The sequence below is a fragment of the Scylla paramamosain genome, chromosome 16, assembly GCF_035594125.1.
Source record: "Scylla paramamosain isolate STU-SP2022 chromosome 16, ASM3559412v1, whole genome shotgun sequence".
Taxonomy (NCBI): Eukaryota; Metazoa; Arthropoda; class Malacostraca; order Decapoda; family Portunidae; genus Scylla; species Scylla paramamosain.
In genome coordinates this window covers 1,837,501-1,860,996 of record NC_087166.1, presented here as the reverse complement: position 1 = coordinate 1,860,996, position 23,496 = coordinate 1,837,501, and positions in this window count along the sequence as shown.

The window sequence follows — 23,496 nt, the reverse complement described above, 5'->3', positions numbered from 1 at the left end:
GGTGCGTCAAATAGCAGTGGAAGACTTAATCAATTCGCAATATTAACATAGCATTATTAAGATTTTAGCGCGCAATATATGATGAAATACGTAATACTTTGTCTCTCGTATATGATTTTCCCTGTGTCAATTTTCAATCACTTAATATATCAAACATTTCGCACTAAATTATACACTCCAATACGTAATATAGCTCTCTCTCTCTCTCTCTCTCTCTCTCTCTCTCTCTCTCTCTCTCTCTCTCTCTCTCTCTCTCTCTCTCTCTCTCTCTCTCTCTCGCAGTAAAAGATCGTCCTTCATCGCGTTTTCTTCCCTCGACGCACCGTTTTCTAACAATTCTTTCTGTAACGACGTGTAATGACCCTGGCATGCGTCACCAGCAGCTTGCCTCTCCACTCCTGGCACCCTCAGGAGCAGCACCCTTGGACAGCCCTGCCGCACCACACCCACGACAGGGAAAGTAGGGGAAGCAGACACCCTCTCAGGATACACCCAGTGGGGAGGCAAAAGGGGGAGGGGAGGAAGGCCTAGAGGAAGGGAGAGGTGGCCTAGGAGAGGGAGGAGGCCTAGAAGGGGGAGGAGGCCTAGTGGGAGAGGGAGGAGGCCTAGAGGAAGGGGGAGAAGGCCTAGAAGGAGAAAGGAGGCCTAGAGGAAGGGGGAGGAAGGCCTAGGGATAGGGAAGGGAGGGTGGGTCACTGGTCGGAGCTGAAGTAAACAATCCTGGCAGATTTATGGCCCCGGCCTGCACGTCGCACGCAAACACAGGCCTACATCGTCACGCAAACAGGACACCCCTCGACAACCTATTCTCGCCCTAGGGGAAAGACTCGCATGGGTCTACCCGAGCCACGCCGCGGCCAGTACGTCGCCCTGTGAGTTGGGGCACGGCTCTGGATCTGCATTAATTACACTGCGAAAAGGGGACGGACACGTGGAGGTACGACTCGCCAAATATCCTCGCAGCCCCTCCGTCTCCCAGGGGGTGCGAGAGAAGGTGATGAGGGGGTGATGAGGGAGTAGAAACGGCACTCTCACTTCTCTCCCTCTAGATTCCCTGGCTAGGTACTCTCGCCCTGACAGACACGTGTCCTAAAGGTGACGGCCTCAAGGGGGACTGATTTTGGCGAGGGTGATAAGAGAGCTGAGTGGAGGGGCGTCCCGAGGCTGTTGTCTTGTCCTCGCAGCGTAATTATTCCTCACGCCGCTAAGCTTCCATGGTCTTCATATCCCTGAGTGTGTGTACTTGGCTTATCTCTGTTGGCTCTCCTTCTCATAACTTTTTGTAATGCCATAAGTTCCATATTTCCTTATTTCCATTCACTCTACATTTTTCCTTCTTGTGACCTTGGTTCATGTTTAGTTTTATTTTCCCCGCGGCTTCTCTCTTCGTCATCCTCCTTTCACTCGTTCCTTATCAATCCGTAAAGCCAGGGACAGAGTTTCTTGGCTCCACTTTCTCCCTCACTATATCCTTCGTCCACGTTTAGTTTAATTTTCATCAAGTCTTTTAGCTTCGTCATTTTTCTTTCACTGGTTCCGCAGCTTTAATTTAAAGTAATAAGCTCAGACCTCCATCACACTTTCTTCTTAAGTTTTACACTCCAAGAAATCAGTTGGAAAATAAAACCTAACTCTATTCCCGGGTAATTCACATCCAATACGTTTTCAATGGCAGTGCCTTTATGGAAAGAGCTATAAACATAACAATAGCCGGACCAATCGCTACCTTTTCACCTGCTGAACTGTAAAGAGGTGGCGTGTTTACATATCCCCCCTACTCACAAAAGGTAGTGATGGTTCATAAAAACAACCTGAAACATGAAACTGATAAGAGAGCACATACAGAAGCCATAGTTTGTAAAAATTACATTAAATACAAGAAAACGGCACAGTTCATTTAAAAGCTACTGGAAGTTTGTGAAAATAGCTTCAGTACGAGAAGGAAAACTGAAAAAAGAGTAACCACTTAGAGAAAGGTCAAAGATAGTGTGAGGTAAATATATCCACAATGAAGACGAGTAAAAAGCAAGAACAAAGAACTGGAAAGAGATCACCAGCACAGAGGAAATACGTACAACACTAAATTAGATAAGAGAAAATAACCAACGATGGAATGGATGGATATTAACTTGAGGGTGAAATAAACAAAGCTCTTTCAGGAGGGGGGGTTTCAAGGCACTTCCTCATGACTTTGGACAGTACTTTCGACAATACCTCCAACAGGGTCCTTTTTACCCACAATGAACACATGAAAAAGCACAACACTCGATAAACAATATGAGAAACAAAGAAATACAACCAGAAATCAGTAGGCATACAAGTGGCAATCCAAGTACAATGTATACGTCAAAGCATATCCATCTATAATCTTGTTCCTCAATTTGTCATAAAAAAAAAATGAATAAATAAAAAAACGAGTTTATTCCAGTCATCTACTACCGTATTTGACAACCAGATATTGAGGTGCCTTACAGTTGAGCTAAGAGACTCAAAACGCAAGACGGGGCGGACTTCTCGAGGGCTGGAGACGGCCATCAAAGCCGACCAGCCGCCTGAGAGCGTGAGAGGCGGCGCTAGGAAGGCAGGGGAGGGGAGATTATAGGAGTGTCTGGGGGTGAACTGGCCTCCGTCACCCCCAGACAGCAGCAAGAGCCTACATATCAGTAATGGAATATAAGGCCATTTATGTGCAAGCAAAGTAAAGCAGTACTGGGATGTGAAGGCAGACAGCAGGTGACTGAAAAATGTCCGAGATGGTAACGCTGTGAGTGACAGCAATGAAATTTTGTTCATGGAAATTATGCAGGCTATCATTAAAAAGAAAAAAAATGATAAATGATAAATGATAAAAAGCAAGAAATAAGTTTATACATCATCTGTAAATGTAATGCATACATCATATTTACATTCTCTCTCTCTCTCTCTCTCTCTCTCTCTCTCTCTCTCTCTCTCTCTCTCTCTCTCTCTCTCTCTCTCTCTCTCTCTCTCTCTCTCTCTCTCTCTCTCTTTTACCGTGTTTTATTTAAGGATTTCGTGAAAAGAGGAATACATTAATGCAACACTTTCAATTCCTTATTATAATTTATCCTCAACAATATTTGAGTCCCTTGCAGCGAGTCTCTGTTCTCCTTTACGCAGTTTTCAGTTGAATATCAAACAAACAATAGAGCAACTCTAGCCCTCCCACACATTCCCAGCTGCTAACATCACATCCACTACACACATACACACTCATTTCCTTACAAGCCTCGAGTCTCTTCATCTTCACCCTTTTACATTACTTTAATTAACCACAAAGCCTCATCTCAACACGACTTTCTACCACACCAAGAACTAGAGAGGCGAGTCAACCCAGGAGCCCTTAACTAACCCCGCCCCTGAATGCCACCCTGTCTCCCCGTCCCCCTGCCCTGTCTTGGCCCGCCGACCACTGTGTGATGAATGGACTCGCCCGCATCCAGCCCGGTAATGAAGAGATTTAATGAGGATCCCGGTAGCTCGGCACGTCATGCACACACGCTACATTCCTCCCGGCTCAGGCCAGGACACCCCGGAATTACTGTAACAAAGTGAAGTAGGAGTGGAGGTAAGCTAGCAGACGGGCTGGTGATGGTAGTGGTGGAGTGGACGCAGATAAGGATAGCAGGTTAGGTGGATGGAGAAGAGAGGCGTAGTGAGGTGGTAGCGGAGGGAACTTGAGTGAATGGGTGGATGGAGACAGGGATGGCTGGATAGCAAGAATATATTAATGAAGCGAGGTGGAGTATGATAAAATAGTGGAGGGTGACACTGGTGGTGGTCGTGGTGGTGGAAGAAACTTTGAGACGATGACAGAAGGAGGGAAGGTGGAGGTAAGAAAGGTGTAGTGGTGGAAGTGGAAGGGAACTTGAGTTGAAGTGTGTGGATATAGAAAAAGACAGATAGATAGAAGAAAAAAAAATAAAGGAAAGGAGAAAGAGAGGAATAAGAAGTGTTAGAGGTGAGGTGGTGGTGGAGGGAACACTGGATGGGTGGGTGGATGGAGACAAGGCTGGCTGGCAGGAGGGAGGGAGGGAGGGAGGGAGGGAGGGAGGGAGGGAGGGAGGGAGGGCAGGAGGGAGGGAAGGAGGAAAGAGAACCTGACATCTACGAATCGCTTAATCCTCTGGTCACGTCGTTCATGAAAATTTACGTTCGCAGTATTTATAACGAATTCATAAACATTATTCATCCGTGTCAAGCGATCCTTCCTTCACCTGAATACATATAAACATTAAATAATCCTTTGAAACGCGGCACATTCATCTCTCCCTGTTAGTTTTGGTGTTGTATAATTTTTCTTCCTTATTATCATCCGTCTATCAAGGGTCGTCTAGGGAGCCGCTGAAAGTTACACAGGCCTGCTTCACGTCCACCAATCACGGCACAGATAAATGATTGACTGCTATTATCATTGGCCAGATACCTCCGATTGATGCTGTCCCGCGTTGTGACAGTGACGGACCACAGACGCGTCTCTGCCACGCCACAGTAACAAAAAAAGGATGAGAAAAGGGACCCGAGTTGCCATATAGGAACCTTTTCTTCAGTTTCATATTTTTTTTCTGTTCATTTCCTTCTTTCGTGATGTGAAAAGTAAACATAAGATTTCTTTTCATCTGCTTCACAACGTTTCTAGATGACAGCGTAAACTTGCTGCAAATTTAAGTCAGAATATGAAGAACAAGTACAAAATGAGTTGCCACTATTTACCTTACATACGCTGAAAAAAAAATAGATATAAGAGAAGATTGTAATTAGAATCATTATCATATCCTAATTTATTTAGAAACGAGTAATGGAGGAAAAAAATACCCCTGTAATTCATGATAATCAATACTCGTACGTAGATCAAGTTTTTCAGGTGATTTTTTAAAGTCATCAGCATTTTTTAAGTATAAGGTAAAATAAGTGTCACTGTTGTTTTAATTATGACGTCACCTTCCTTCCCTACCCATTCTCCTCCTCCTCCTCCTGCGTGGTGATGCTCGGTGGTGAGGGCTAATCAAATACTCCATCCTAAGCCTCCCTGCCTCCCTGCCGCCCTCCCTTCGGGCCGACCAATAAGCTGCTCTCTCTCGGTAAACCCCGCATGTAAGTCGGCTAATCCATCAGAAATGTGACGTCTTCTCCCACTGGCAGCTGTACGATGCTGCCATCACACCTGCCGCCCGCTGGGAGACGACCAGGTGAACCACTGGACACGACATTACATTATACACTGAACTTGAGGGAAAATACGTCCCCGGTTACATCGATACAAAGACAAGACATTAAGGATCGTATAGGAGATAATTCGAACATCATCCCGCATCAGGCAGGCTACGAGGGTACCTGCCGGCATCTGTCAGGCACGTCAGCTGATCACTAAAAGCCCACGAAGACCTCATCCTCCCATTGGTCCTCGCCCCGGACAGCTGACAGGGCACGACGGATTACGGAAATCATGCAGAAGCGAATGCCTTTGTCTAATTCTTATTGGCGGCGGCAGGAGGGTGGTGACAGGAGGGGATGGATGGAGGCGGGGACACGCAGGGGACTCAGCGGGCGATGTGATTGGCTGGCTCAAAACTGAGTTGTTTATTCTGACCCTGTGTATGCTGAGGCGTCCACGTGCTGCCCTCTGACCTCAGCCCTCAAGCCCCTGCCACTGCCCCTGCCCCTGCCTCCTGGTCACGGTGATCGATGGCCATGTCAGTAACTGAACTTTAAATACAATACATGATTAAGCTCCAATGCCAATACATTTTTTACCTTTCCCTTTTCTCGGCGCGTCTCCTGGTCTATTAATTTTTCCGGTCCTGACCTTCATTACCACAAATATGCACATTTCCACATGAATATTCCGGTTCCGCTCAGGCCGCGTTCTTTTCGCAAACGAGTAGCGATATTCTATCAGGGACTTTTGCCTCGAATACAAATTTATCACTTTGCCATCGACCGCTTGTCTGAAGCTGGCAACAAAATGCGGAAAAAATATTCTCGTATTAATTCTTCACTCACCAGAACTGCAATGCGGCTGGTGAGCATGGCGCGGCGGTGACCTTTCATGGCCGATCCGGTGCAATGTCTTCAACCACTGACCTTAAGTTCAGCCGCACACCTTGCCCTGTCCTCAGTCATAATTCATGCCGTCAACTGCTCAACTTCACAACAACACGTCTCAACAAACCTGAAAAAAAAGAGTTATGTGATTGTAAAATATGCCAAACTGGTGCTGAAAAATAACCAGTTGATAAAAGGATGCGATAACAAATAAATAAATAAATAAATAAGTAATAGTAATACTGGTTAGCAGCTTCCTTAGAGTAAAATATAAAAGGGTTTCCTGATGTGATTGTATCAATACATATATATTTTTGTCTGTCTTTGTTTGTTTGTTCCCCTCTCTCTCTCTCTCTCTCTCTCTCTCTCTCTCTCTCTCTCTCTCTCTCTCTCTCTCTCTCTCTCTCTCTCTCTCTCTCTCACACACAATAAATATCACCATTTCACCACGCCGCAGCACAAAAGAAAAAGCATCGATCGCATTCATTTCCATATAAAAAATGAAGTTACCGAAAAGTATTAAAATAATTCAGTTTCCCCGCGTCACGTGTACAAATATAACACCGCAGCCTCTCTTTCCGTTTTCCTTCCCCTTCCCCTCCTTTCCCCTCCTTCCTTCCCTCCCTTCCTCTCACCATCTTTCTCTCCCTCATTTCCTCCCGGTAGCTCCCCGTTTACACTGACCTAGGCAAGACGGCGGGAGGAGGAGGAGGAGGAGGAGGAGGAGGAGGAGGAGGAGGAGGAGAGATGGAGGTGCTTTTGTTGATGTGAGATGACAGTGAAGCAAGATTATGAGAATGGTGGTGATTATTTAAGGAGGAGGAGGAGGAGGAGGAGGAGGAGGAGGAGGAGGAGGAGGAGGAGGAGGAGGAGGAATGGATGACGATGACGACAACGGCGAAAATAAAAGGACAACGACAATAAAAGTAAATAAAATAAGGAAAGAGGATGAAGATGAAGGAAAGATGAAGGAAAAAATTGGGAAAAGGTGATAATAAGATGAAGAAGAGGACGAGAAGAGCTAATGAAAGAAAAGAAGGAAAAACGACGATGAGAATAACGGCAGGGAAATCGAAGGAGAAGTTTTAAGAGGAAATGAAGAAAGACGAAATGGAAAAAAAAAAAAAAACGACAACCACGGTGAGAAGGAAAACAGAGGAAAAACAAAGAAGAACAAACAGCAGCAGGCCTGTTGACCCTTATGAGGCTGTTGAAGAAGGAAATGTAGGGCAATAATGAACAATAGAATGATGATGATGATGTTGATGATGATGATGATGATGATGATGATATGATGATGATGATATGATGATGAGGAGGAGAAGAAGAAAGACAACATAAGATAAAACAAAAAAAAATGATAGATAAGAAACGAAGAAGGGAAAATGAAGGAAAGGCAGAGGTTGGAAGGCGAAGACGAGGCACTACAGTGTTGGTAGTGGTATTGGTGTAGCTGGGGTGGTAGTAGTGGTGGTGATGGTGGTGGTGGGGACGTGGGGAGGAGGAAGTCAGCCTGAGCGATATCCCCGCCCTCCATCACCCCTCCCGACCGCACGAAGCCTTGTGGCACTGTCCGAATCCCAGTGGCTGGTCCTCGGCCTCCGCCTGACGGGCTGGGAGCAAATGATTAATGAAGCCCAAAAAAGCCGCCGCCGGGATGACAGCCTTGTACCGACCCGGGGAAATTCACCGCGAAATGAAGAAAATGGAACGTAGAGGAAGGCACGGAGAGGGAGGGTTGGGGAGGACTGGGGAGCTCAGACCAGCAGGGAGGCAAGGCGAGGAAGGAGAGTTGGGGAGGATTTGGGAAGCGGGAATGTAAGGGAGGGAGGGAGGGAGGGGAGAGGGAGAGAGAGAGAGAGAGAGAGAGAGAGAGAGAGAGAGAGAGAGAGAGAGAGAGAGAGAGAGAGAGAGAGGGAAGATGGTACCGAGTCATATAAGGAGGGGTAACTATTTTTCATCTAAAACTGTAAATAGGTGTTTGTAAAGACGAGTATTTCATAATGGTTATACAATAAAGAATGTGAAAATATACTTATTGTCTGTTATAAAACTTAACTTATTAAAAAACAAAAGAATGGTGTTTTTTTTTTTTTTTTTTTGCGTCCGTGACTTTCTTACTACACTTTTATTGTTAATTGCTTATTTGTTGCCTTAAAAATATGTATGTATAATCACAGACATGCTTGCTGTAGATTTTAGGATGTATGAATACTCTCTCTCTCTCTCTCTCTCTCTCTCTCTCTCTCCTCTCTCTCTCTCTCTCTCTCTCTCTCTCTCTCTCTCTCTCTCATAACCATAATTTCTCCAGCCCATCACTTCATCCTCCTCTTTACTTCCTCTCCTTCACACCCCAAATGCCTCCTTTCATTCACTCTCCTTCTTTCCGCTTTTACCTTTCTTTTCTCTCCTTTTCTTACCTTCTCTTCCTTTCTTACTCTTCATTACCCTGCTCTTTCTCCTCATCTCCTTTCATCTTCTCCGCCACCTCAGCATTTTCCTTTTTCTTCCTGCACCTCCTCTTTCTCCTACTCCTCATCTTTCTATTCTCTCTCTCCTTCACACCTTTCCCAGTCAAGCAAGAACAGCTAATATTGCCTCTACCTGCAGGTCTGTGGCGGGTCAGGGAGCAGCAGGCAGCCTCGTATTAAGACTATAAAAAGATCACGACTCGGTAAAATCTCACTAAGCTTGGTTCGCATCCTAACCACTACCAACCTTTATTTTTTATACAGCATGGATTTTTTTCTTATTTTACACAAGGTCTTACTAATACCTGAAGGGATGCAGAGAAGATTATTTATTAAGTCTTGTGTATTCTTATAATCTGATGTATGTTATATTTCAAGGGGTGTTTGTAAAATTCTACTTTCGATGAGTTTTTTTTTATTATTTATCTTGTCTTTCTTTTTCTTAATGTTGATATGCTATGAATGTAATTTTCTTCTAAGTTCGTGAATTATTTAAAGTAATACCAGTTGACTGTATCATTGTTTCTATTATTTTACTTTCGATTAGAAGGTTCAAAATATATTCGTCTTTTCTTTCTGTTTTAAAGGTAACGTACTGGGAATGTAACGTTCTCCTACGCTCGTTAACTATTTAAATTATTACCATTTTACAATCAATACATCATGTCTTTATAAAGTGTAATATTTCACCCTTCTTGCCATCACTATACCTTTCCTTTCCATCCACATCTCCAGAACTCTCCTTTCAGCTCAATTATCTTCTACAACTCAAAACGCCCCAGCCATCACCACAAGAACCTTCTTTCGGCCTTATCTATCACCGCAACCCTTTATCCGAGTCCCCGCATACCTCATCACCACAACGTACCTTTCCTCAACACACACCAGTCATCACCCTGAACAACACCCTCCGTCTGCACTCACCACTCAGCACCAGGCCCTCAAGCAGCGTAATGAAGCTTCCCAGTGGCACCTCGCAGCCCCGAATCAGAGGTGTTGATAAAAAGCGACAGTAGCAACAGTGTGCCCGTGAGTCCTGACCTCTATAGCCACGCGGGGACAAGAGGGAGCTACACCAAACTGGAGAACACACGGGACAGGGAGTCCGAGATCCCAGAGTAAATGGAAGGGAGTATCGTCCATCTCTGCCTGTGGCCCTGAGTTGAGACATATTGCTCTGACGTCCGATAATTAATCCCCTCTCCTGTGCTTTTGTGGTGTAAACACGGGGATTGACATCTTCTTGGATTCACGGCGATTCACACAAATTGTCACTCATTAATTCACGTCAGGTGTAGTCGGACGGTAGCTCTGGCTTGGGCGAGAAGGGACGGGAAGAGGTCAGGGTCAGAGAGGAGGAGGTATAGGTAGGGAGGTAAGGAGGTGAGGAAGAGAGGGTCAAATGAGGGGAATGAGGCAGCAGGGAGGGAAAAAAATGTAGGAACGTTATGAGAAAGAGTAATGAGGGGAAAACTACACTAGGAATAAGGGACGAACGAAAAGAAAGGAATGAGCTGGCGGAACCGGAGAAATAGAGGTAATGGGGCAGCAGGGACAAGAAACAATGCAAGGATAGTGACGATAAGGGAAGATGAGTGATTTGAAGGAAAATGTGGTGCAAGGAGTAAGGAACTAAGAAGGAAAGAGAAGTGATGCAAGAGATGGGATGACAGAAGCTGACGTGGCACATTTAAGGGAGCTGAGAATATTGGAGAGACAAAGAGAGAGACAGAAGGAAAGAAAAGATAAGCGGGAATAAGAAGGGAACAAGACACAGCAGACAAAGACGAAAAGAATGACAAGAAAACAAATAAGATACAGATGAACTAGACTTAATCAAAAAGAGGGAAGAGGAGGAGAAAGGAGAAAGAGAAACCAAGGAAAGAAAAGATAAGAGTGAAGGAAAGAACAAAACGCACGTGACGGGCGGAAAGGAAACAAATTACACGAAAATAAACAAAACGACGATTCAAGAACTTAATCAGAAATAGGGAAGGAAACAGGGTTAAGTAGAAAAGGGAAACCAAGACAGGGACAAGCAACCGAGGAAAGGGAGGAGCGGATAAGACAGGTAGAAATACGGAGGGTGAAGGGGGGATAAATGGAGCAGGGGGGCCGAGGCGAAGCAGTGGAGTAATGGAAGGAAATGTAAGGTGAATTGGGACACCGGATGAAGCAATTAGGGAAGGGGGTGATTACTGAGGTGGAGTGAGAGGCTATCAAGCGTGTGTCATTTAGCGTGGCGAGTAATGAGGAGACAAACGGCGTCCATCTTTCCCGGACCAGTCTCTGTGTGTGTTTGTCCAAGTGCTTCCTCGTACGCAAGACTGGGAGAAGTAAGGCAATCGGAGTTAGGTAGAGCTTACATATATAAATACGAAAAGAACAAACGGCAGCAGATCTTTTGCCTCTTACGGGACTATTTAATGAGGGGAAAAAAGGCGTCCATCTTTTCCGGAACAGTCTGTGAGTTTGTCCGTACGACTCAATAAAGTAAGGCAGCTGGAGTTAGAAAGCACTTACACAAAGGAATACAAAAAAAAAAAGAGCAAACAGCAGCAGATCTTTTGGCCCCTTACGAGACTAGTGAGGAGAAACGGCAGCCATCTTTTCGGCAACAGTCTAAGTAATTAAGCAAGAGTTAGGAAGCACTTACACAAAGGGATATAAAAAGGACAAACAGTAGCAGACCTTTTGACCTTTAAGAGAGCACTTATGATAAACTACGATACGTAAAACAAGACACGTGGGGAGCAAAGACGAAGGCACCTTGTAGAACCACCCCTTTTTTTTTTCTCTCTCTCTCTCTCTTTTCATCAGTGAATATGTTTGTTGGATCGATCATCCTCTTCAACATTCACTGAAATTGTTCGCTTTTTCCCTCTTCTTTCTTAACAAATGCGCTTTTCAGATTACAGTTCCTTGAGCCCTGCTACATATAATCATTAAGGTGATGGCTAAATGGATAAATACAGGCATGTTTTCTTTTTACCAAACGATTAATCTGTACTCATATGTGTTAAAAGTCTCATTTTCCTGATTTTTTTTCAGCAGAATATAATGAGGTCTGCAAAAAACTGTTTTCCTTACAAACATTATAACACTATAATCTCACACCGTAACGCTTCATTTAATATAAAAGAAAATCCCCTTGGTCCCACTACGTTCACTACCCTTGATCCTCTTCATCTTTGCCCTAATTCATTTTTTTTATTATTTTTTGACATTTCTCCTCCCACAATCACCTTATTTTTCGACATTTCTTCTTTCTCCTCTTCATCTCTTTTTGTTCCCCTCTCCACCTCATCCTACTCTACTTCATCTTTCTTCTCCTCCTACGTACATTACTATATCACCTCATTTTTATTTTCTTTCTTTCCTCCTCCTCCCTCCTCCACGTTTTCGTCTTTCTTTTCCTTTCCCTTCATCTTCTAACGACATCCCGGGTTTCTGCTACATCGAAAACTCGGCAATTCTTCACAAAATATTTTTTCCCCCAAGCCACATCGACCCAACCCCACAGCCTCATCGACAGCGACTAATGGATGGCCTGAAACACTTGCCGGTCTTAAATCTCGTGTCCTTTTCTCTCTCCTTAATTGAGGCGAAACAAAAGAAGAAACACCTGCAACTAATAAATGTGCGTGTACAGGAATAAGAAGTATTACTCTAGTTGCATAAATAAGTAAAATAAAATACCCTCCAGGCGAACTGATAGAAAAATAACTGATTGCTACAAACTTATATTTATTGGACGCCGAGAGAAGCTTTAATCATCATAAACATATGCATAATTAGCCGCTTCATAGCTCCCCTTCAGGCCAACGTGATAAATAATAGTGAGATCGTCTTTTCCTCGATATTTATACGTTTTCTTTCCCTTCCTCGCTGTGAGACTCCCACGTTCCTCATCCGGCGAAAGAGGCTGTTTGGCCCACCACGCCCCCAATATAACCTACACGCGACTCTCCCTCCCAGGCAAGACCCGCTCTATTACCTGCCTTACCTGCCCGCACGGCCTCCACCCACCGCCCGCCTCACCTCCTTCCTGCCCCACCTCTTCCTCTTACTCCTCCTCCTACTTGTTTTACTTTTTCCCTTCCTTTCCTTCTCTTCTTACTTTCCTTTCTCCTGCGCCATCCTGCCTCATCTCTTCCCTGCTTCTCCTCTTTTCTCCTCCTCCTTCTCCTCCTTGTTTCACCTGTCTCACTTCCTCGCCTTATCTTCTCCACCCACGTTCTCTTCTTCCTCATCATTCTCCTTAACTTACACCTCCACATCTCATCTTTCCTCTTCCCTGTTTCACTTCTTCCTTCTCCCTCATCTCTCCCCTGTTCCGCATCATCCTGCCTGTTTCACCTCTTCCTTGCCTCGTTCCCTCGCTCCTGGCACTCCCTCCCTCCCTCCCTCCCTTGCCCTAGTCCTCTGCACGAGTGGAAAATTGCGTCCCGCCCTCTCTTGAAGGTCAACGTGCATTAAAAAATCATGGGAAGGATCCACGGCGCATGAAACTATAAACTGTGTGTCATGGAAGTGTAGAGAAAAACATTACACTTTAACTGCACGCGACATTTTTCCAAGGTGCTTAAACCATCAAATTGTGCCCCTTGTATGTGTTCTGTCTCACACTGCATCGTAAACTATATCTCTTTTCTTCCCATTCTTTATATACATGCATTCAACTCCACGTCCATACAGAAGATGCACTCCCCATGTTTTATGGTATAAAGTGAGAACCTATTAAGTTTGTTAAAATGTGGTGTTCCATTAAATATAAAAAGACAATAAAAAAATGTTGTCCTTTGTTTTTTTTCCCAGACTTATTCACGCGATAAAACTCCCACGACGTGCCACTCACCAATATATCTTTTTAAACCATCGAATCACAAAACTACGTTACGAACTGCCTTAGTAAACAAAACACAGCTTCATTTTCTTTTCGTCCTACAAAGTCATTCACTTCACAAAGAAATTAATACGCTGGACTGGAAAGCCCTTTATTTTCTGAGGGAACTAAGTTACATAATTCGTGCGCATTATATTACAACGAAACCATATATGTAATTCTTCAACCAAAAAGTTCCATTATGTGTTGATACAGAAAAAATACATTAAGTACTGGTATAAAAAAAAAATAAATATATAAAGAAAAAGCCATTTTTGTACTACCACAGAAAAAAAAATCTTACTTTCCAACAAATAATTCACTCCGCAAGGCCCCAAAACACCCCAGCCTCGGCCAGCCTGGATTGAGATGCGTCCTTTTGCCTTTCCCGCGAGTCACAGTGTAGGAGGGGAAAACCAAAGCTCACTTGACGCTTACTAATGGCCGGCCACGACGCTCGACTCCCGTGAATTCGGAAACAGCCACTCCTTTCCCCGCGTGGCTCGTGTCCCATCCACAGCAGAGCGAGTTGTTCTGGCGGCTTGTGTGATTCGTGTGGCCTCGCATATACTTGCCTTTCTCTGCCTCACCGCAGGAGGGAAGATAAATATGCTTGTGCTTCAGATTTCACGTGCTGGGTCTGTGGTTTCATGGTTCAGCTTTACAGACACCTGCGGTCAGCGTGAGCCTCTTATATATCCGTTTTTGTCGTTGTGGTTTCGTGTAAGTTGCGTTGGATGTGGTATGGTTTTGGATTTTTGCGTGTTCGATGTCCTTAACTTCCCTCAGTTTTAGACACGTGTGGAAAGTTTGAGTGAATATCTTCTTGTCTCTCTTTGGTTGTCGTGTGGTCTCGTGAAAAGTTACGATTAAATTCCATTGAGTTTAAAATACAATTATAGCCTGTCAGGAAAAGTGTCTGTTTTTGCTTCAGTTTCAGACACGTGAGGACAGTCTGAGTGAATACATATTTTCCCTTTTCTTCTCGTGTGGTCTCGAGAAAAGCTGTGGTTTAAATTTCGTTGAGTATGTGGTGTAACTGTAGCTTGTCATGATAAGCGTCTTTTTCTTGACTTAGTTTTAGGCACGCATGGAAAGTCTGAGTGAATATCTGCTTATTTCCCCTTCGTTCTCATGTGGACTCGTGGATGTTATGTTTAAATTACGTTGATTTTAAGGTGCAACTATAGCTTATCAGGTTGTAAGCGTCTTTATTCCTGCTCAATTTTAAATGTGTGAGTGAAAAACCTGCCATTTCCACTCTGCTCAACTAAAGGTTTCGTGAAAGTTACGTTCGAATCCCGTAGAGTGTAAGTGTTACTCTGCCTTTACTCCGTCTTGTCATGAGGAGCGCAGGCACTTTTTTTTTTTTTCTGAATAGCAACAGCTCACGTGAGAGAATTTTAGATATAAACCCTAAATTTTTATATTACAAGAAGAGGTAAAAGTGTAGGATATTTTGCGACATTCAAACACGCGAGCTTTTCCACGTCACGTAATGCCCGTGTTCCCTCGCACGTGTCCTTTGATGGAGCGCTACCTATACACGCAAATTTACGCACACACACACACACACACACACACACACACACACACACACACACACACACACACACACACAAACATGACTCACAACTAAAGACATGCTATGTTTCCTCTCCTCACTTTGAATGTGTGTGCCAGGGGGGGACAGTGTATGGGTCTCTCTCTCTCTCTCTCTCTCTCTCTCTCTCTCTCTCTCTCTCTCTCTCTCTCTCTCTCTCTCTCTCTCTCTCTCTCTCTCTCTCTCTCTCTCTCTTCCACCCACACACGGGACAGAAACAAGGTGTGCTGCTGTGCGGGGTTCGTGATCACATAACTCAGGTGGGAGGCTCGTGACGCAAACACATTACCTTTTCCTGGATAGTAAAAGCTACAAACATCCTGCCGGCCGCCGCCTCGCTATCTCTGCTTCAGCGGCACGGGAAATAAACGCACACCCCACATAGTCATTATTGCTTTTCTTCTTTTATTATGTGCTTGTACATCACAGTGAGTGCAGTGGAGGTAGTCAAAGTTGGAATTATAAGTGAATTTTTGTGTTAAATCCACTAATACTTTTACGTCAGATCCTATCTAAAAAAAATTAATAAATAAATTAATACTATTAGCTAAACGTATCGCTAATGTATCGGTAAATATTCAGCAGGAAGCCGTGATATTGTCCACATCTTCTCTAAAACTGATGCTGTCGTGAGTTTTGTCTATTATCACGCGGGAAGCATCAAGTACGGCTGTTTATTTTTACCTGCATTTTATTCTCAGTTTAATACCACGTGTTCACGAGAAGAAGCATCACTGAACTCCACCTCCAATCATTACCTACTACACCTGCAGATCAAATACGGGCTAAGAAATCACCGATAACTTAAAGTGCGAATTTTCTCCGTACCTGCGGCGGTTGACAAATTTTACGTCTTGGAGGAAACAGGTGAGGTCATTCTTTGGTTTTGGTGGAGGTCGGGGCGTGCAGGTAGAGGCGTGCAGGACGGTCATTAGCCTCACTCACCTGACGAGGAGCTGGGCTTACGGGACTAATACAATAAAGGTTACATTCTCTTATCCCGCCCAGAAAATTGGTTTATAAGACCATAATTCTTGTGGCACTCAGGAAAATTAGGCGCTATCTGAAACGGTGGTAATGTGGACCCCGGATTGGCTTTCGTCGCACCGGTGGAGACCTCTGGCGGGTCATTTGAGAGCGAGGAATGGTTCACGGGGCGGCGAGCAGGAGTGCGGCGGGCGACAGGTGGGAAGAGACAAGAACTCTCCTCCAGCCACCGTGACTCCCTGTGCCTCCAGGCCACACCGCTGCGCCCTGTCACTTAAGTGCTTTGGTGCCTCCTCGACCTTTCTTTTTATTACTTCCTCCTGACAAGTTATTCATGAATGTACGCTGGCAACAATATCCTAACTAAATTAATACTTAGTGTGAAAAAACAGTTCATTATACACAATAAATGTATGCAATCTTTACAAAGGAATTCATGTGCACGAATGAATTCCCTTCACCAGGGGACCGGAGCAAATATCTCAAGCCATTCTGCAAGACAATCCAGCGCCTTTCTTTCCTGCCCTATTAGGCAGACTCTCTGGGAAAGTCAATTATATTATGTATTCACTTCCTCCGCACTTCACTCACCTATTCTCTTGCATATATATATATATATATATATATATATATATATATATATATATATATATATATATATATATATATATATATATATATATATATATATATATATATACACACGCACACATATGTATATACATATCCACATCATTTCCCAATCATAGTGAACCCTGCCTCATCCCTCCCCCTGCCGTGTGCCGCACAACAACCACACACCTGCGCCCCGCTCGGCCTCACACAGTTCCCGGCCACACATTTTCAAGTTAACGTGTTCTCTCTCTCTCTCTCTCTCTCTCTCTCTCTCTCTCTCTCTCTCTCTCTCTCTCTCTCTCTCTCTCTCTCTCTCTCATTGCACTTCCTCTAAAAATATAAAATAAGACTTGCTGTGGAGTCCTTGTTAGTACGTCTTGCATGCATTTGCATCTGAAGCAGCCTTCCTTTCTATTCCGCTAACCAGTCTGGCATTTTACACAAGCTCTTACAACAATTTGTGTCATTTATTTTTGCAGTCTCATTTGAAAAGACACGTTCGCAAACATCGCCCAATGATCTCTTCCGAGCTCCTTAAATCAGATAAATTCATGCTGCAAGTCTTCAAGCATATCCACAGTTCATCTATTACCGATGAATTGCAACTATACTTAATTTATTTTTCCAGTTGCATTCTCATTGCAAGGAAAATTTCATTCTTTATCAGCATGTCCCCAGCACAGAAAAATTACAGCTTTGTTTGGCATAAAATGTGGGTTTTCTGTGGAAGGAATTCTGTAATTATGCAAAGCAAGATGAAACTCTAATGGAAGAGAGAAACCCACGTTCATATCCGCCAGTAAGTTGCGTTCATGGCAGATAATCACGCTCAGAATAACTACAGATGCTGATAATAATTCTGCTTTTTCAAAGAAGCATAACAAATCCTCGCTTATTAGCATCATCATTGTGACATTACAAGAAAATATGCAAAAATTAGATCGAAAACTCACGCGAGGAGAAAAAAAAATTTACGAAGCAAAACCTTTCACAAGATTGGTAGCATGAGAGAGAGACAGAGAGAGAGAGAGAGAGAGAGAGAGAGAGAGAGAGAGAGAGAGAGAGAGAGAGAGAGAGAGAGAGAGAGAGAGAGAGAGAGAGAGAGAGAGAGAGAGAGAGAGAGAGAGAGAGAGAGATTGGATATAGAGTCGTAAATACTAAATATGTAGATAGATAATTAAATAGAGAGATACAGACAGATCGAGATAGATAAATAAACAGATAAATAGATAGATAGATGGACACATAGACTGATACATAGATGGATGGAGGGAGGGACGTGGAAGGGATACACATACAGAGAGAGAGAGAGAGAGAGAGAGAGAGAGAGAGAGAGAGAGAGAGAGAGAGAGAGAGAGAGAGAGAGAGAGATTCACTTGATCGATGGCCTGAAGTGCGTTCTAACGTGCGTCCCTCTCGGTTAGTTTTGTTAATAATCAATAAACGTGCTAAGCTTGTAATATTACCTTGCCACTTCAATACACACCGACTTAGATCTCTCTCTCTCTCTCTCTCTCTCTCTCTCTCTCTCTCTCTCTCTCTCTCTCTCTCTCTCTCTCTCTCTCTCACACACACACACACACACACACAAACACACACAGAAGCGAGACCCTTCACAAATCAAAATTATGTAGGATGTGAGGAAGGAGAGAGAGAGAGAGAGAGAGAGAGAGAGAGAGAGAGAGAGAGAGAGAGAGAGAGAGAGAGAGAGAGAGAGAGAGAGAGAGAGAGAGAGACATTGCCTTTACATCCTTATGTCCAACAGGTTACTAAATTAAAGGTGAACATTTCAATAGAATTTCCCATTTTCAATTAGAACCCAAAACGTCACTTGATGATAAATAGCAACTCAAATTAATGCGCTGATGCATAGTAATTAATTGCTAATGAATATTACTATGGCAATAAATTCCGGAGCCCCTAGCTAGCTACGTAGAGAGCAGTAGGCTTAGTTAGCTTTATAAAAAAAAAATATATATATACATAATAAACTATACATATAATTTTCAACTATACTAGTGTCACCTAAATGCTGTCACTATTACGTGTGTATGAATAGTCCATGTATAAAGCCTCTCTCTCTCTCTCTCTCTCTCTCTCTCTCTCTCTCTCTCTCTCTCTCTCTCTCTCTCTCCCTCTCTCTCCCCCTCTCTCTCTCTCTCCCTGCACAGCCTCGCTCAGCCAGTGTCAGGCGTCAATGGCGGCTGTGCTTCTGGCCCTCTCTCCCTCTTGCTCTCCCGCTCTCCCTGTCTCCCTCCCTCTCAGTTGCCAGGGAACGCTTGATCCCACCCCGCCGCGAGTGGCAGCTAAATCAGGCCATCGTGCTTTCTTTTCCCACTCGTCAGGTAATGCGGCGGTCTAATATCTGGTGCTGAGGATGCGGGAGAACTCCTCAGTTGGGGATTTGAGGGAGAAAAGTCAAAGAAAATGGAAGAAAAATGCAAGCCGACAGCTCCCGCCATCTAGCGTCGTGTAGGCGAGTTACAGTCTACAGAACACTACACGCTCTCTCTCTCTCTCTCTCTCTCTCTCTCTCTCTCTCTCTCTCTCTCTCTCTCTCTCTCTCTCTCTCTCTCATTAGAAGCCTCGCCTACCCGTGAACCTTCATTTCTGTCTTTATTACTCTTTCCCCGGCTGTTTCCTGCCGACAAAGGTAGGTGGCAGTCTGTTTTCCTTTGTGCTGAGCGGTGCTGCAGCTTCCCTGATAAGGCTTGCCAGGAGGGGAACACTGGAAGGGAAGAATTATGGAGGAGCAGGAAGAATTAAGAACACGATAGGGAAGAACGGGAGGAAGACAGAAGGGGGAACTAATGGAAACGGAAAGAAGGCTGAAATAGGGGTGTATGGTGAAGTCTAAAGCAAAGGTCATTTACAATAAAACACAGTAAGGAAATAATAAACGTAATAAAATTACATACGAACGTGAAGAATAGGATATTATATCATATACATAAATATTTATGAAACTCATATAAGATAAAGATATTATTTATAAACGCACAATTCACTTCTTCCAGAAATAAAACCATCTCTACTTCCTTCCGCATTAGGACCTCGTCCATCCCTCAGCGCATTTGCTCTCCTTCCTCTCATCCCCGGCACCTTATGAGTTGCTACGGGTTCACGAGCCCTCGCCGCCTGGGAAGAAACACTCATGGCTCCCAGCCCTCACTCACTAAGACTCCTCCCGCATAAATTCTGTAACATCTAATAGTGCTAATATTAAATCTGCTGCTGCTAATGATGATTATTATGATGATGATGATGATAATGGTCAGGATCCTACATCAACGATAACTAATAATAATAATAATTATTATTATTATTATTATTATTATTATTATTATTATTATTATTATTATTAATTATCATTATTATTATTATTATTATTATTATTATTATTATTGTTATTATTAATAAGAAGAAACTTTGTCTCACAAAACACGCTTTCGAATCAATCATCCCTGACCTAACTAAGGAAACTGGCTTGACTAGTAAGCTGCGCACACAACCTGACGTCCTCGACCTCAACCAGGCGACCATTCCAACACATGGTCAGTCTATCACTCGTCGAAGCCAATATGGTTCCTTCGCGGTCAACGAAATTGCTGACGGAACGAAATGACCCACTCGAAGAAAACCATTGCAGTGACCTCATTCTTCCCGCGATCGATCTGACTACAGGATCAAAAGTGACCCCCAACATAACTTTAACGTTGTTTTGTACGTCCGTATGCTTCTCCTGCGAAGCTGTAGAGTATTCCACACCATTCTGAGCCTCCTGAAGCAGCTTAATCGATATCGAAGCCACCTTGAACTTTTCCAAAAAATAATTACTATTTAACAATCGCCATTACCATTTCAAGATTGACTAAACTCTTCTCACATGGAATTACAAATATATAGACCAACACAACTCTTTCCAATGGAGTTCACTTCGATAAGAGTTTGATTCTTTCCAGATTGATCCGAACCTTGGAGTGTATCACGTGTCCTTTATATCTTCGTTTATCTATTATTTTATCTATACATTTCTTCGAGCGATGTAATCAACTTCTGCCCCATCAGGATTTCCAAAAGATAATTTGACTTTCTCAAGCCTGTTTCAATACATATAAGACTACAAAGGCACATCGAGTCATCCGATGATATAGTTCTTAATTATATAAACTACTGGACAAGCTGTTTTAATTGAGATCATCTTGCCTCTTGCCTGATTAAAAAAATAAAAAAAAAAAAAAATTCTCTACGACGAGGCTGATTAGTTTAATTAAGGCAGACTTACTCTTACATAACTTAATAGAACGACTTATTGAAGCTTATTAATCCTATTTGTAGCCTATCAAAGCGTTTCCGAGATTAAACGAGCGCCCTCCAGATTATTTAAACTTATGAAAGGCTGGTTCGACGATTAAAACTGACTTGATTCTCTCATGGATGAACTTACTAGACGCTGACTGAACTTAGGGCGAGGGAGCTGCAATGTACAGTATAACAGAACCAACATGACGCCCTAGACACCAAACGCTACCTGCGCACCCTATTACCTTACTCATATTTTTTTTAGTCTCCCATGTCTTCGTAATGTACCCACCCTCTACCACGTTTTCTTTTATATCTTTAATGGTTCCCTGGCACCCTCCTTCAATCACCCACTCTTTCCCAAACCTTTTCGTACTGTAACGATTCCCCTAGGCACTTCCCTCACCCCTCTTAATAACGCCAGCCTGCTCAAGCCTCGTACAGTACCATCCCATTCCTACTGCCACAGAAACAACCCTACAAGCTTGTTTGGTGTTAAGTGCTGTGACGTAATGTGACGTAACCCACACCTCCCCGACGCTCTCCCCCCATCAGTAACTCCATAAGGTGGATCATTATTTTCTGATAAGTTTTCATGCGTTTTTAAGTAATCTACCATCACTTTCTGTCACAAATCACCCTGTTGTCATTTCGTCTTCCGTCTCCTACTATAAGGAACACAGGGATATATTATGAAGAGTCGCGCGGCCCTATTTACTACTTTTTCGGTTATGGTAGAGCCTAGAGCTAAAATAGAGGTAAAATAAAGTTAAAATAGAGCCAAATACTGCCTCTTACTACCGAAAATAAATAGGGAGCTGCACTACTACTGCTGCTCTTGCTGTGATAGCCGTCATGTTTTTGATCTTGATCTTGCTGCTAGCATCCTAAAATATGCTTAAACTATTGACTAAACCTAACCTGAATAGACCTAACTTAACCTAAACTAACTAAACCTAATTAAACGAAACCTAACTGAACCCAACCTAACAAATGGTAGATATGAACGAACAGAATGAAAGCCAATACATCTTAAAAAATAGCTGACGGCGTTATTATTAATTTGCGACACATATATACAAGGGTTCAAAATACTCAGCAGGAGGATTTCTAGCCAATGAAAAGTCACGAAAGTAGAAGATAGTTTGTCGTGAAGCTGAAATATACCCCCCTCCTCCTCCTCCTCTTCCTCTTCTTCCCTCAACACCTTTCCTCTGCTCCATCTGACATCGGCAAAGGCAACTTATGGCTATTATACCTGCGATACACCTGGCTTACCCAATCACCACCCGCCTGCTGTCTGTCCTCATCTAGTTCATGAGGGAGCGATGCCTTGATAGGAAGTCATCGTACCTCTTCTTGCCAGACGTCCCTAATGCCCAAAGGCTCTTATTGTTATCTATCCTCTTTCATAATTTCTTACATTTGGCACATCTTATTAGTATCCAAGGTGTACCAATGGACTTTCCTCAACATCATAAACCCTGGAAAGCTTCAGGAGACATCTGACACCAGCAATATGAGTGTTACTAGATCTGTGGAAGCGGGGAGGAAGGAATCATAACGTGTGGTCGTGTCGTTAACTAGCGAAGCCTATTATTCGCTTCACACTCGCTGATTGACTCACCCTCTCATCATTCCTCCTCACTGGTATTGATGTCCAGCCACTCATGACTTACCTGAATCACTAGCGCAGCCCCAAGTGACGAGGAGATGTCGCAGTTAAATAATTCATGCGAAATCCGTTACACAACACCGTACAAGATCCACATGGACGAGGCTGAGAACCGTTGGCAGATGAGAGATCGTTTCGTCAGATGAAATTATGACTCATTATAATTAAGCCCTTATCTAATGCATTTTAAGATGATAATTGATATAAAAATAGTTTATATCGTAATCAAATTACACTGAAAGCATTTAAAGCTAAAATAAGTAAAATTAAATTATTTGAAGAAAATGGGATTCCGTTTTCTATTTTTAAACTGCGTCCCGCGCCTCGTCCTGCTCTGATTGCATAGGATATTGTTTCCCTGAATGCATCGCAGAACTGAGTCCCAGCGGCAGCATGTAGGACAGCGCACTCTTACTCATCATTGAGGGAATTAGTTTGAAGAGATTATTGCCTTTCATTTAACTGCTAGACCTATTACTTCGTCTGTTTTATGAACTACGAGAAAATTACTGACGATTATGTACCTTCACGATTCGTTCCCAAGGGCAATACCAGTTTGTACACTTGCATCAGCAAATGGAGTAACGAATGCAGAGTATTGTTCATTTTATTTCAAATTACAAACAAAGCCTATCCACAGACAATTATCTACAATAGCAGCATGTGACTACAAAAGTATTGTACATAACTGACAAGCTTATGGCACTGTGGATATTGTAAAAGATTCACACCAAACACGTACATCAGAGCCAGCCACAAGAGTCTATCTAGTGCTTCACTTGTCGAAACGTAGGCTATACGTACATGATTTAATACAAATAAACACCAAGAAATCAATAATAAGCTTCACATTACATAAAAAAAAATAATAATAATAAGAGTAAACAGGTATTTT